The following is a 15,201-nucleotide window of genomic DNA, read 5'->3' as shown; positions in this document are numbered from 1 at the left end:
TTATTAGATTTACCTTGGAAATAACCATTAGTTACTTCAACAAGTTAAGGTCTATTTAATAGGCGATGACATCATCAGGCATGCTTAACTTCATTTAATACCAAGCCGAATCCACGGGCTATATAAACCATGCTTAATCTTTGTCAAAACATCACAAGTTCACTATTCCCAAGCATAACTCTTGAGATAAAATCATCTCCCTCTCTCTCAAACAAACATGAACTCCAACCCTCTAGCCAAGAAGATCCTATTGGCAGATTTTGAATCAATCTACCAGTATGAAGATCATGAAGTCAGGGAAATGTTCTTAGCCATCGAAAGGAGTGGGCTAAGGAGTTTCCTCGAGAACAGGTTCATCATCGACTACCTTATAGTCGAAGAACTGTTCGAAACCGTGAAAGAGGTGCACCGAGATATACTCGTTGCACAGGTTTACGGCCAAAAATTCCTCTTCAGCGAGACGGATTTCGCTGTCTATTGCGGTTTACCCAATGAAGGGGTAACCGATCTAACCTATTCTCCGGTGACAATGGAAGAAATGTGTCGCCGGTTCTCTGGATCTGACATCCCGGTTAAACCCTGGGGTGCTAAGAGTCAACTTTCTCACAAGTACCAGATTCTCTGCGAGATTCTGGGAAAATCTGTCTTGTGCAGAGAGAAAAGTTACTATTACACTCAGAGGGTCTTCGAGATGATGATAGCTGTAACGGTTGGGACACCGGTCAACTGGTCCTGGATCATCTTCAGCAACCTGAAGAAGATGATTCTCTCCAACAAAACCGGATACGCTCCTCAGCTGAGCGGTTTCTGCGCAAGTCTGGAGATCCACACCGGAGCGTTCGTCACTCTGCATCCAAGGCACGTGCTCACCAAAGAACGAGTACAGGAGATGATCGACCGGTGGGAAGCGATCAAGGCTAGAAAAATTCAAGCGGCTGAGGCTTCAACCGCTCAAGCAGCTGAATCGTCAAATGTCTAAACCTGTCTTTCCTCTTTTCTTTCTTTTTCCTTACAAAACCGGTACTTTTGATGTACTACCGGTTTTTGTACTTCAATTAATGAAATAGATTTCTTTCTCTTCCAAGTCAAAATCTACAATATTTAATGCGCCGTATCAAAATAAATCATTACCCTCTTGGAAATATAAACTTCAAAGCACGCCTGACTTGATTTGACAAGACTTGCTCATATTCTCTTGGAAAATCACAAAATCATTAATGTCTAAGCATAAACGGCTAGATTTTTCAAATCCTTGCAATAAATGCTGTCATTCATTCCAAGCTATAAAAAGGGGTTCAACCTCCATCTTTCAAATCACGCCTTCAAGCATTCCTCTCTCTAAGAATTCAAAAGCTTAAGAACTCTCCTAAGTCTTCTTCATTCTTCATCATCATGTCTGCTGAAATTAGAAACACCCTGATCATCGACTTTGAAGACATCAAGCATAGCTACGACCATGAATGCATTTATCAACATGTCTTAGCTTCTGGCCTGCAAGGCTTCCTAAAGGGTTCGGACCTTATCCTCGTGGATGAGGTGTGCGAATTTTTCAACAACGGTCACGTTCTAGATGATGGCAGCATTCGCACCATCATCGACGGTCAGTTCCTCCAGTTTTCTGAGGAGGAATTCGCCACATTCTTTCACCTTCCAACCGAAGGTTTCTCTGATTTTCCAACGCCGTTTTTACCGGCTAAGGAAACTTTTTTCAAGATCTTCTCCTCCTCATACACTCCTGTTAAGGACTTTGGGAAGAAAGAGGATCTCGCTCCTCACTACCAAGTCTTTCACGACTTGGTTCAAAGGTCTATCATAGGCCGAATGCCCAACCAGAACTACAGCCGGGAGGCATTCGACATTATGATAGCCATCATCCGCGAAACCGACATCAACTGGGCGTCCTATCTTTTCAATAAGCTGAAGCAGCTTATGACCGGTAAGAGGGGAAGGATCAGTTATGCTCCTCAGATCACCCGGTTCCTCATGTCCAAACGTCGCAACCTTGGAAAAGGTGTTCCGGTTGGATCCTTCAACACCATCACTATAGAAATGGTCTATAAATGGGTGTCAAGGATTGAGGAACGGTCTCCTCAAAACACCATGGAAAAGTGGTATCAAAGGAGGCTGGAAGGAGGATGGTTCACTGAATAAACTCTTTATTTTATTCTCTTTTCCGGTTTCTGGTCATTTTGTTGTACGACCAGAACCGCTCCTATGTCTTTCTTCTCATGCATTAATGAAATATTTCAGTTCTCAAAAGTATTCGGTTTTTCATTTTCATTATTTCATTCCGGTTTTTCATACTCAAACTTAAAGTTAACTTAACAATCTCCGGTTAACAAGTTATCAATAGAAACCGGAACTTCAGGCAAAAATGAAAATCTGAAAAGTCATAACCGCCCATGGTTTTTACCTCTCAAAATTTACCGCCCATCGAATTTCCGCTTTTACCGCCGAAAGTTACGGCAGTAACTTTTGGAGGGAAAGTTGGCGCCAAAAAACACCAAAGTGACGGTTCATCTTCAAAACTGCTTGGAACCGCCAGCTATATAAACTCGAATCAACCCATTCAACACACGTGCTTTCTCTCTCTAAAATTTCCAGAACTCAAAGATCTCTTCTCTCCGATCATCATCATCTTCATCCTCTTCTCTCAAAACTACAATGGACCTAGGCAAAGCCCCGTTTCAATGGATGTTGCAGGTAGACTTTGCAGACATCGATGAGCACGCTGATGACAAGAACAAGGCCGTTCTTCAACTTCTTCGAGAATCTGGGTTGGAGAAGTTTCTCTCTGGTCCGTTCACCATCTACCCGGCGGCGGTGACGGAGTTTCTAGCGACGGCGACACTGTTGAAAAGAAAAGTATCAGCTACCGTCAACGGGAAGGCGGTTCTTATAACTGAAGAAATTTTTGCGGAGGCCCTCGGTCTGCCTAACACAGGTTCGGACCTAAAATTCGACCTAACCGACGCAGAATCAAATGCTGCCCGGTTGGTTGTATCCCTTTCAGGTCAGGATCTGGTGCTCCACTCCAGCCGGAAGATAAAGCTAAAGCCGGAATACAGATGGTTGGTGACCGTCATCTCCAAATCGCTCCAAGGAAGGGGAGGTAACTTCGATAACCTCACAAAGCTTAAGCTGAGAATGCTGTTAGCCATTGTCCGCAACGATAAGGTGGACTGGGGATACGTTCTATATGAAGAGTTCTGTCAAATGATAATCAAGAAAGACGGCCGGGTGCAGGCGTATGCTATGCAAATCGTTAAGATTCTTGAGTTCCTTAATGTGGAACTAGGTGAAGGCATGCCGCTTCCAATCTCCAACATCCTTGACTCTGAGTCAGTGGCAGAAAAACCGGAGAAGACGATAAAACCAAAAACCTCAAAGACAAAGTCATCTAAGGGAGCCAGTTCATCGGTTCTAGTTGAAGAAGAAGAAACAAGACAAAGGAAACCGTCAAGAAAAGCGGTTGAGGCAGAAGCTCCACTAGAACCGAAGAGGAGGAAGAAAGTATCCGCGAAGAAAAGTGCAAAGAAACCGGCGGACTCCGAGAAAACGCTCTCCTCGGACAATCCACCAGAAAGAACCGCAGATGTCTTCCAGCCCATCCCCATCAACACCGTTGTTCCAACTCCCATCCCATCCGATTCTCCAAAGCAAACCGAATCCTCGGGGAGCGAGGAGAACAAGTCAAAATCTAAGGAGGAGGCAGAGGGAAACATTCACTCTGCAACCTCCAAGTCACCAAGCAAGCAAGCCGATGAAGTATTAGCCGAAGTGGGCTTGAATACTTCAGAAGCAATTCAGAATGTGGTCCAAGAGATCACAAGAGAAACCGAAGAAGACGATGTTTCTAGTCGTCGGAAGCCAGACAATCAGGTTGAAATACCTGATCAAACGGAAGTTCAACCGGTCGATGAGACGACCAAGTCAACAGAAAATGCACCTCCGGCTCAGGAGGAAAACATTGAAGAACGGGAACCTTCCGGTTCCGCAGGAGGCAAGACAGCTCCAGAAGGTCCTACTCAGGCAGATAAAGGCAAGGGCATTCTGATTGAAGAACCAACTGAAACCGGAACGGGCACATTGCAGATCGACCCTCAGACTGAAGCCACAACCGAAGAAGAATATCCATACACCTTAGAGCAGGAAAATGAGCTATTTGATGAATTTATTCAAGATATGAATAAAGGTGCAAGTGAAGCGCTGGCTCCATATATCCGGTGGGTGAAGCTCCGAAGCGAGACCAAACTATCCGACATGCTTCCAGGTTTCAGTGGAAACAGACAGTGGGACGCCCTCGTCCAGCTAGAAGAAAGGGCACTCGAGTTAGCTAACACCCAATTGATCCAACCGGCGTTTTCCAAAGCTCCGGTAATTCTTGAAAATGTGCGATTACAGGCAGTTGAGAATGCCTTTCAAGAAATCCAAGGAAAGGATCTAGAACCGATTGAAATGAAGATGGCAGAGCGATTTATTGAAGTACGAGAACGGCTTGTGCGAAGCTTCGAACGCCTTGACAAGAAATGGTGGGATACTTGCCAACGACAATTCAACAATCCTGAGTTATTTCAGAGTAAGCCTTTCTTTATAACTGGTGAAACATCCGGCACTTCTGAAAACCGGGAACAAGAAGCCTCTCAACCGGCTAAAGCTCTGGACATCGATCAAATCAAGCAAGTAGTGGTGGAAACAGCTGATTCATGCCTTGGGAACCTTAAAGCAGTAACCGAAGAAAGAATCTCAGCAGCTGAAGACAAAATGGTAAGCTCTCTACAAACTATGATGGATACGACAATGCAAACAACTGTGAAAGCCATGGTTGCCGAATCCGTCAACGCCGCAACCGCTCCACTTTTGGACATGCTGCAAGCAATGGCAATCCAGATCAGTGAAATGTCAAAGGCTCAAGTCGGGTCAACCCAAACTCAAATCGAAAAAGATGCTGAAACCGCACGGAAGCTGCAAGAAGAAGAGATTGAAAGAGAACGGCTACAGAAGGAACTTGAAGATAAGGATCATGAGCTTGCCCAACAATGCAATGAAGAGGAGCAGGCTAACGCTCAGGAACCGGCACAAGGTCAATCGTCTCATTCCATGAGTACAAGGAACAAGAACAAGAAGAAACGGAGCGCCATTAAAAACGTGATGAAGCGGGCAGAATTGAAGACAGCCGAACCAGTTGCGTTGAATGCGGAACCACTGGATGAGGAAGAAGAAGAAGATCTGGAGGAACTCAACAGACGGAAAAGAAGGACAACCGGAGAATCCACCGCAACTCCAAGCTGCAGACCTCTGACTGTTCCACCTCGTCCACCACCAAAACCAGTCTGCGCCAACTTCAATCTTAAGAAACAAGTCACCGGTCATTCAAGTGTATGGGCCGGTGTGCTGATCGATGCTGACAGACGTGCCAGAGAGCACAGAGCACGAATAGAAGAAGCAAAAAGACGTCTGGACAAAGAGCTGGAAAAGGAGCAAGACAAGGGGGGATCATCCAAGCCTTAAACTCTATTTCCACAATTATTTTGAACAATTATGTTTTTGCTGTGTTTCAGAACTTGGTTACTTTTGCTGTCTTTTATGTTTTTCAAACATACTTTCTATGTTTTTCAAAACATACAATTTTACCTATTTCTATTTAAAACATACACTTATCAAAAAATCAAACTCATGTTTTTCAAACACGTTTCTCTCAAATTAAGTAAGTTAATTTTCTTAAAACCGGCCATACATTACAATTTTTGAATATTTATTCTAAATAATCAAAAAGGGAGAAATTGATAGAAAAATTAAGTAAGTTAATTTTCTTAAAACCGGCCATACATTACAATTTTTGAATATTTATTCTAAATAATCAAAAAGGGAGAAATTGATAGAAAAATTAAGTAGATTAATTTTTGGAACCGGCCAGACAAACTAAACAAAAGTTAAACTTCATGTGCAGGTACTAAACAAACCGGAACCGGAAATCTGGTGTCAAGAACTGGTTGCTACAACTTCAAAGAAACCGGCTTCAAGTGATCAAGCCGAAGGATCACAGGAACCGGCATTTCTATCTCAAGCAACCGGTTAACGAAGAACAAAAGATTACACTCCAACCGGATCATAATGCACAAAGACACAGAAACCGGAAAGTACAGATCAAAAGTCAGAAGATTCAAATCTCAAGAGTGACGTACTATGACGGAAGAAACGTGTCTCGAAAGAATAAAAGAAGATCAGATCCGATCAGAAGCATGGGAGGAAAGCAATGATGCCTTGGTGATCCGATGCTGACGACCGGAAGCGGATGTTCAACACGTGTATCAATCTGAAATCCGGCTATGTCATCATCTGCTCAGAGTCACCTGCATGAATGCCAGGTGTTGAGGAAGTTGAAACGTGCAAGCAACCCTTCTGCAAATAGGCGTGATGACGATCAACCAATCCAGAAGAGAGAGAAGAAAGTAGCCGTTAGCTATTTTCAGCTATAAAAGGAAGATGGATCGTCTTCATTCAATGTAGTTCGGTACTTGCAGTCGTGAGCATCATAAATTCAAAAAGTCATAAAGCATTAAATTCTAGAGAGATAAAGTTCTATATTCTAAAGTCGGTTTGCCTAAAACCGGAAGTGATTTGTGTGATATTGTGTTGAGTTGTTATATTACATCAAAAGTGTGAGTTTAGTGTAACCGGCGAGTAGCGAAGTTGGGCTCGACCGGAAGTGTAAATTGTAACTCTAAAGAGTTAGTGGAGATCCTTCTCATAATCTGAGAAGAAGGGGTGACGTAGGAGGGTTTGCTCCGAACATCCATAAACAAATTTCCTTGTCTTGTGTTCTTTCATTTCGCTTTCATTTCCCGCTGTCTTACCGTAAACCGCAAACCAATCATACTTCCAAAACCGGTCACTCACTTTCGTTAAACATCCTCCTTCTTAAACATCATCTAAAGTCGCAAACGTTGCTTCAACCTGAAACAGACACTTCCGCCCTTGAACACCGGTTCAAGAGTCTGTGACAGGTTGTGTAGTGCTGAGAAAGGTTTTAGTCTTTAACCGGACTATCACCAAGTTGTGTGTTGTTGTAAGCGGCCACCCTTACTAGAAACCGGAAAAACACCCCGGTCCTCCAAGGGCGTCCCCGATCCTAACAAGTCTAACTCAGCGGAATTAGACGTAAGTCTAATGTATACGGAATTAGACGTGCAGTCTAACTTAGTGGAGTTAGACGTGCAGTCTAATATATTTGCGGAATTAGACGTAAGTCTAATGAATTGTGAATGTGTGAGTCTAACTCCTTCAGATTAGTTTGGGGTAGAACCGGAATTAGACGTGCAGTCTAACTTAGTGGAGTTAGACGTGCAGTCTAATGGTTATTGGATAATTAGACGTGTAGTCTAATTAAGTAAAAGTTAGATGTAAGTCTAACTCTTTCAGATTAGTCTGATGTGATTGTAATTAGATGTAAGTCTAATTCTATTAGACCAGGCGGTCTAATAGACTCTGTTATTAGACGGGGATGTTTAAATTTCATTAGACTGATTTTCACAATCTGTCTAACTGAAATACGTCTAATGCTCAGCTTAAGCAGTATGCTTGAAGCTAGCACTCGCCTACGCATGTGCTCTAGCTGTACGCTACTCCTGCTCCACTCTCCTATGAAGATCAGTACGACAGCCAGCTGTAACCAATTGATGAATTCCACGTAAGTAAATATTCTTCCCACTACTTGTTCTGTGCAGGACAATTTCAGAAGAATATTTGGCCACTACCAGATTGGTACGGCCACATTCCATATGCACAATGCCTGCTGTACTTGTGTACTATGGGCGGCCTTCCAATGGATGCTTGCCACGTATCCAAAAGGAGAATTCGACCGTTGAAGCTTTTCAAGAATATATTGCTGCCTAAGGATGAAGATGAAGAGAATCAGAAAATAAGACAGAAGCCGAAGCTTTCTCTTTCATTGAATCAACAGATTTCCAGAAGTTTGATTTCTTGAATCAACTTACTCTCTCTCTAGATATTTTATTCTCAAGTGTATTTTGTAAATCACTACGTGAAGTTGAGAGATATGTTACTGGACTATTTGATAGTCATTAACAGTGTGTTGTAAGTTGAACAGAGGCTGTTCTGTTCAACAGAGTGTTAGCTAGTCAGCAAACTGTATTTGATTGAAAAGTATAGTGAATCCTTTAGGTGGTTGGAAGAAGGGTGACGTAGGAGAGTTTGCTCTGAACATCCATAAACAATCTGCTGTGTTATTTACATTCTGTCATCTTCTCCTTCTTTGGTTTTTAGCTTCAAACCTAATCAAACGTTTCCGCACTTGAATCGTTCAAGAGTTTGCAAATGTTTGTGAAGAATAGAAAGAGATATTAATCTCTAACAGGATTTCTATCAAACTGTTTATCCGAAGTCGTCAACAATAGTCAGACCCGTCTCTATTTGTGTCGCCGATCCTATCAAAAACTCATACATTAATATAATAATAAAAAAAATCTCTTAAACTTAATATAATAACCAATACATTCAAAATAAAATATAAGAAATTAAATAAATTTTATTCTTGCAGTTTCGTTTTTTATCTTTAATATTTTCAATTTATTATATATATATATATATATAATTTTTTATTTTAAATTTGAATAACTAATTAATTTTAAAAAACAAAACATCATATCTTAAGACAAATTTAATCCAATAACAAAAGCATTAAATATAAAATAATTACTTCAAAACTATAAGCATTATTTTTGAAAATAAAATTGAATATCAATTATTTAAGATGAATAATGTTTTGTGTTAAACTGTAAAAATCCAATTTATATATTGTATTGATTTTAAATCTTTTAATTCATACCAGTAAAGTGAATTCATAAATATTTCAAAAATGAAAAAGTTTTATAAATTTCTTATATTATATAATTATTGTATACAAGTATTAGATTCTTTTTATTTAAAAGAAATATTTGACAAAAATTTGTGTGATAAAGTAGATTATTTAAAAGTTAATTAAAAAAGAGTAATAATACATACAGTACCCTTATACAACACTTTCACACAGCACTTACCTAATTTGGAAAGAAAGAGATAACATATATCTTGAAAAAATACAAGAGAGAAAAAATATTTTCTCTTTTTTTCTAAATGAGATAGATGCTATATGAAGGTGCTGTATAAGGGTGCTATATATATCATTACTCATTAAAAAATGACTACATGAATAAATTGTGTTCTTTTCCATGTAAAATTATCTTTTATTAAAAATCAAATTAAAATAAAAAGTAAAAAGTTTGTCAACTTTTGAAAAGGAAAAGAAAAACTACAAATAATTGATACAATATATATTTACTAGTGATTTAGCACTCTAATTTCGTTTAGAGTTTAAACTCCCAAACTAACTTCTTCTTCTTTTTTATTCTTAATTAACTTAATTTATTTTTAAATTTAGTTTTTTTATTCTAATTATTTATTAAATACATTCTAAATTTAATTATTTATATTATATATATTTATATATTTTAAATTATTATTTTTATAAATTTAATTATTTATGTATTAATATATATTTATACATTAAATTTTTACTTAATTATTTACAATAATATTTGTTTTTAACGTTAATAATTTTTACATTAATTTTTTTTTGTGATTATCTTGTGTTTTAATTTTATTTTTAAACCAATATTATAGATAAAATAATAATCAATACAACTTTCCACTTAATTCATTTAATTCATTTATTATTTAGTTAGTAATTTAAATTTTTATTAACAATTATATTATTAAGTTATTTTAAATATATATTTTTATTCTAACCATTAAGTCTTTTTAAATAAATATATATTTCTTAATTGTATAATTTAAAATATTAACCAAAATATAATTTATTTTTAAAACATTCTATTGATTTTGTATAATACCGGATAGACTACCGGACAAACTACCGATTGCGCCGTCTTTTATAAGCCGAAGATACTACCGGTCAACTTGCTAAGCGGTAAAGCCGATTTTCATTACCGAACCGATCCCCTATCGGTTCCACTTCTTATAAATGACCGATCATAGAGCCGATCCGATAATATCGATTTGCGACATCTTTAGACTACCGGTCGGATTACCGGTTCCACTTCATACCATATAACCGATAAGTCTGTCGGTCAACTGATTGAGCGGTAAAGCCGATTTACATTACCGGTTGCGCCTCTTTGATAGATAACCGAACGGATAACCGGTTGCGCCGTCTTTTATAAGCCGAAGATACCGGTTTTGGAATCGCTGAATTTTGCATTTGTCTTTTAAGGAAAACCGAACATCTTTGCTTTCCAGTTTCTTTTATCCTGCACAAAAATTAACTTGGTTAATACATTTAGATAATTAATTAATTATCTAATTTATCTAACACTATGATTATCTCTATCCTCCGGAATTTACGGGTACTTTGTTGAGATTTGTAAAACGTTATTCTCAAGATTTATCCTTGTTAGGATAATCACCAAGGAAATATCCATAAAACAATGCTTGAAAATACATCAACGAAATACTATACACATCATCACCATGGCAGTCCAACAATCAACATGCTACAAGTTATATCTTTCTAAACACCCTCATTATAAATTAGATAAGATACCATAATGTTAGATGTCATACTCAAATCATCGTTTTCAAAAACCAGTTTGTTGTATTAAAACTCGATTTGAGAGTGGAACTCTATAAACACTAAAAATCTACATACCCAAATTATAAAATTAAAATAATTATTTTAATTTATTTTTGTATAAATAAAATCAAAATAATTAACCTAAGGCCAAAACCTAATTAAAAAATAATTAAAATCTAATTAATTAAGAAAAATGGTCAAAGAAAAAAATAAAATTATTTGGGATAAATGTTGTACTAATTTTATCTTACAATAATTTTAGAAAAATCAAGCGATTAAAATAAATAATTTCCCAAAAAATATTTATTTAATCCAAAAATAAAATAAAATAAATTGACAAAATATTTTTCATATTTATTTTAATATTTTGTGTATTTTAAATATCAAAATGAAAGTTAAAAGGGTGGAAGGAAAAACAATATCAAACAAACCCTTGTATTTTAAAATAAAAATTAAAATAAAAAGGGTGTAGCAGAAATTCGGAAGAATGGTTATAGCCAATGCTACGACCATCAGATGGACGTTGGATTGTCATCAAACGGCTAGAAGTAGAACGCGTTGCCCTCTACACCAGAAGAAGACGCACACTTGAAGTAGTGGGTCATCAAACGACCACTCTAACGCGGACGGAACGCTCTCCCCTTGATGGAATGCTCCATGTTCGCCAACAACGACCAAAACGAGACAGTTTCGTCTACGACTGTCTTCTTCATCGCGAACGCCAAAAAGATAAGAACGGAAGTCATCTTGGTTTTTTCAAAGATAGAACTCGTCTGTTAGTCCACCATTTTGGATGATTCAAATGGTGAAATGATCACCCTACCATGGTGATTATTTCCCTACATCTATAGGCATGAATCATGCCTATTTTGGCAAATTGGATGAAGAACAACCAAAATACCAAAGTTGGTCGATTCAGTCCACTTGAAGCCCTCAACAATTCCGAAGCCAAGAGATCAAGTCTCCAACTTCCAATCTAAATTTTCAGAAAATCCATCATATAAGTTGTGATACTTGTTGGATTTTTCGAAATTCTATGTAAGGCCTTAAGGCTTGAATCTGAGCATCCCCAAAGCTACATTAAGGTCTAAAGAGTGTTCTCCAACACTTGTTAAGCTTTAAATCATCCTTAAATTCATACTTCCAGTTTTAAATTAAATTGTTATATTTCAGTTTTCATTAGTTTGTATGCTTTCTGGTTCTTGAATTTAATGATTGGAAATCGATCTTAGTATCATTTATGAGCTTTTTGGTGAAAGCCAAAACCGATCAATCAGTCTTAAAAAGAAAAACCCAAATTTGAAATTGAAAAATCCAAAAATCATGATTTATATTCTTGGGTTAATCCTCAAGAACAACGGCTTAAAAAGCTTTCCAACATGTTTCTAATGATGTTGGACAACTACTTGGATCATGTTTGATCTATCCCGATCATGTTTGAGAAAAATCAAAATTTATAAAATAAATGAAAATCTTGAGTTCTTGAATTGATTCAAATGAACAATCAATGTTCATATTTTGGTATCAATCATGTATATGAAATATAAGGAGGTTGTTGGAAAGCTCTTTACACTTCAAAACAACTTTAAAACCCAAAACTTGATATTTGGCCATAAACTCTTTTGAATGAATTAATCATCACACATGTCGATTGCTACTTTGGGATGATGTTTTAAATGTTCACGGGAGTTTTGTGAAGTTACCAGGGCCCTTAGATCAAAGAATCTAAGCCTCCATCAAAATTGTAAAACCTGCAATTTTGATGCTCTTAAGGACTGACAGATCTGACCAAGAACCAAGAGATCCAACCGAGGATCTTCGGTCAGGACTGAGAAATCTAACATATAACCAACAGGTCCGACCGAAGCTTTTCAACTAGGACTGAGAGGTCTGAAAGGTCCGACCGATGTTCTTCATTTAGGACCAAGAGGTCCGACCGAAGATTTTTACATCTAACCGAAAAGTCAGACCTAAGATTGAGGAGTCTCGCACCAGACAGAAAACTCCTAAACCCAAGACCGATGACTTTTATCTAAGACCGAGAAGTCAAACCTAGGACCGATGAGCAATCTAGTTAAGTAATTAGTTAGTCTATCAAGCTGAAACTAGTAAGTCTAGGACTTCAGGCCCCATTTTAGGCTAATTTTATGCATGTCATTTGTCGCCCCACGTTAGAACTCTCTTTAACTGGCTTCTTTATGGCTAAACCCTTTTTTAACATCGATTTAATCGTAATGTCTCGCACCCGACCGAGATCTCCCAAACCTAGGACTGATGACTTCCACCTAGGACTGAAGCGTCTGAACGAGAAGCCTTAGCACCCCCAACTAAGGGACTCCCGCACCCCAACCAAGGATCCCAAACTCGGACTAAAGGGTCTTCGACCTAGGACCGAAGGCTCTTATCCCCCGACCGATAAAATGAACCCATGACCTAAGACACCGGTCCTAAGGCTTGTTTGGTTCCCATTTTCAAATTACAAAATTATTTTTGTAATTTTAGAACTTCAAATTATTTTCAAAAAATCCCAAAAAATTATAAAATAATTTCAAATTTTTGAGATATTTCCACAAAAAATGTTTTAACAAAGGCTTGTTTAGGATTTATTTTTAAACCCTAATGTCTTTTTAAATTGATGTTCTTCAGGTATTTTCCTCTCTAGTCATCATTAGTAACATGTATCAACATTTAAATAATTGTTGTTATAATTCTGTAAATAACACTAAAATATGCGCATGTCTAGGATCGAAAGGATAATCGCTTATAATAAAATATTATACATCCGATTTTCAAAAACCAAATTTATAAAGTAGAGACTGTTTTAAACGAGTATAGGGGATGAATCATAAAAATCTTTCCCGAGTATCATCAAACTACGAACTAAAAGAAACTCTGACTAAAAATACGTTTACACACGTATGTCAGTTTATTGATTTTCAAAAATTAATTGATGACCCTGTTTTCAAATAAATAATATTTAAATTAATTAGTTTTGATTAATTTAAACAACGAATTTCTAAAAAATCAAATTATAATATGATTATTGCAAATCTCCAGATTATTAAAATTTGAACTCAAAATTAATTTTTTTTAATTAATTTCATAAGTTGTCAAAAATTATTTAAAGTTTTTTAAAACAATGTTTTATTATACAAAAGAATCCTGGCATGCAAACCGATGTTGAATTCTAGAACTTCGAGCTTCCATGGAACCGAAAGGGGTTTTCGGATGGTTCCAGCGGTGAAGGAAGGATACAAAGCTTTCCTAATTTTTATTGTGTATGTTCGTTCTTCTTAATGAGTTTTTCCATGCTTATTTATGTGGTTACAAAAAAAGATCGATCATCGAATCACTTTTATAAGAAACATTTAAATATGCTAAGGAAGCTACCAAAATAATTGTTAATGATCATATTTTTCATACAGTTGTATGATTGCGAATTAGTTATTGCTTGCGAATTAGTTGCTGCTGAGAGCCAGTTCTACAACAGGACATGTGGGGAAATATCAATTCATTACCCATTTGGTACCACTGAAGCATGTTATTTAGCTAACGACACCTACCATGGTCAAAGCTTTCATTTGACATGAAAGGACAATGGCGAATTATATTGGTGGACTGAAGAAGAAGTAACCACTCATCCAACATTCCAGATCAGCCAAATCAATGTTTCTACTCGACATATCAAAATTTTAATGAACAACATTGAAGAAGACTGTTATAATGAGTCCGGAAAACTTCAATCCATCCGAATAAATGATTGGTGGACCATAGGTTCATTCGTTGTGTCAACTATAAAAAACAAGTTCACAGTTTTGGGATACGATACATATGGTCAAATGGAGAACCAAAATAATGGCATGACGTTTTTCACCGTCTGTACGTCCTACTATCCTATTGTGCCAACCTCACTAACTTTCAAGACGGAAGGTGTGATGATTTAGGGTGTTGTCAAGTCTCGATACTCAAAATACAGTCTTTGAGAAATAAAGTTCTCAATTTTTACAATCATTCTAAGGTGGTCGGCTTTAATCATTATGGTTACGCTTTTATTGCGGATACAAGCGTTTACCATTTCTCAAGCAAGCATCTCAAGAAAAATTTGCCTAAGGAGGACCAAATCGGTGGTGCTTGAATGGGCTGCAAGTGATAAGACGTGCGACGAGGCGACCATGGATGTTAAGACATATACTTGCAATCAAAACACATAATGTTTGGAAGTTCAAAATGGGGTAGACTATATGTGCAAATGTCTCGACAAATACAATGAGAACCCCTGTTAGGGTTGTTAAGGTACTAACTAATTAAGTATACCCACAAAACCTCAATTAATTTACTTTTTTAATGATTAACCCTATTATAACGTTCTTATTATGGTGCAAATATTAACGAATGTAACGACCTAAAGATTAATGACTGTGAGAAATCTGTAAGAATAAAAAGGGGAGTCATCAGTGTTCTTGGGATATCATGGCAATGACAGGAAAGGTAGGACTGGTTGTTCAAGGGCTTTCCCATTGGTGGCTATAGTTCTTCTTGATAAGTTAAAA

The sequence above is a fragment of the Impatiens glandulifera genome, unplaced genomic scaffold, assembly GCF_907164915.1.
Source record: "Impatiens glandulifera unplaced genomic scaffold, dImpGla2.1, whole genome shotgun sequence".
In the NCBI taxonomy this organism is placed as follows: Eukaryota; Viridiplantae; Streptophyta; class Magnoliopsida; order Ericales; family Balsaminaceae; genus Impatiens; species Impatiens glandulifera.
The sequence above is the reverse complement of the archived record's forward strand: the minus strand, read 5'-3'. Positions refer to the sequence as shown.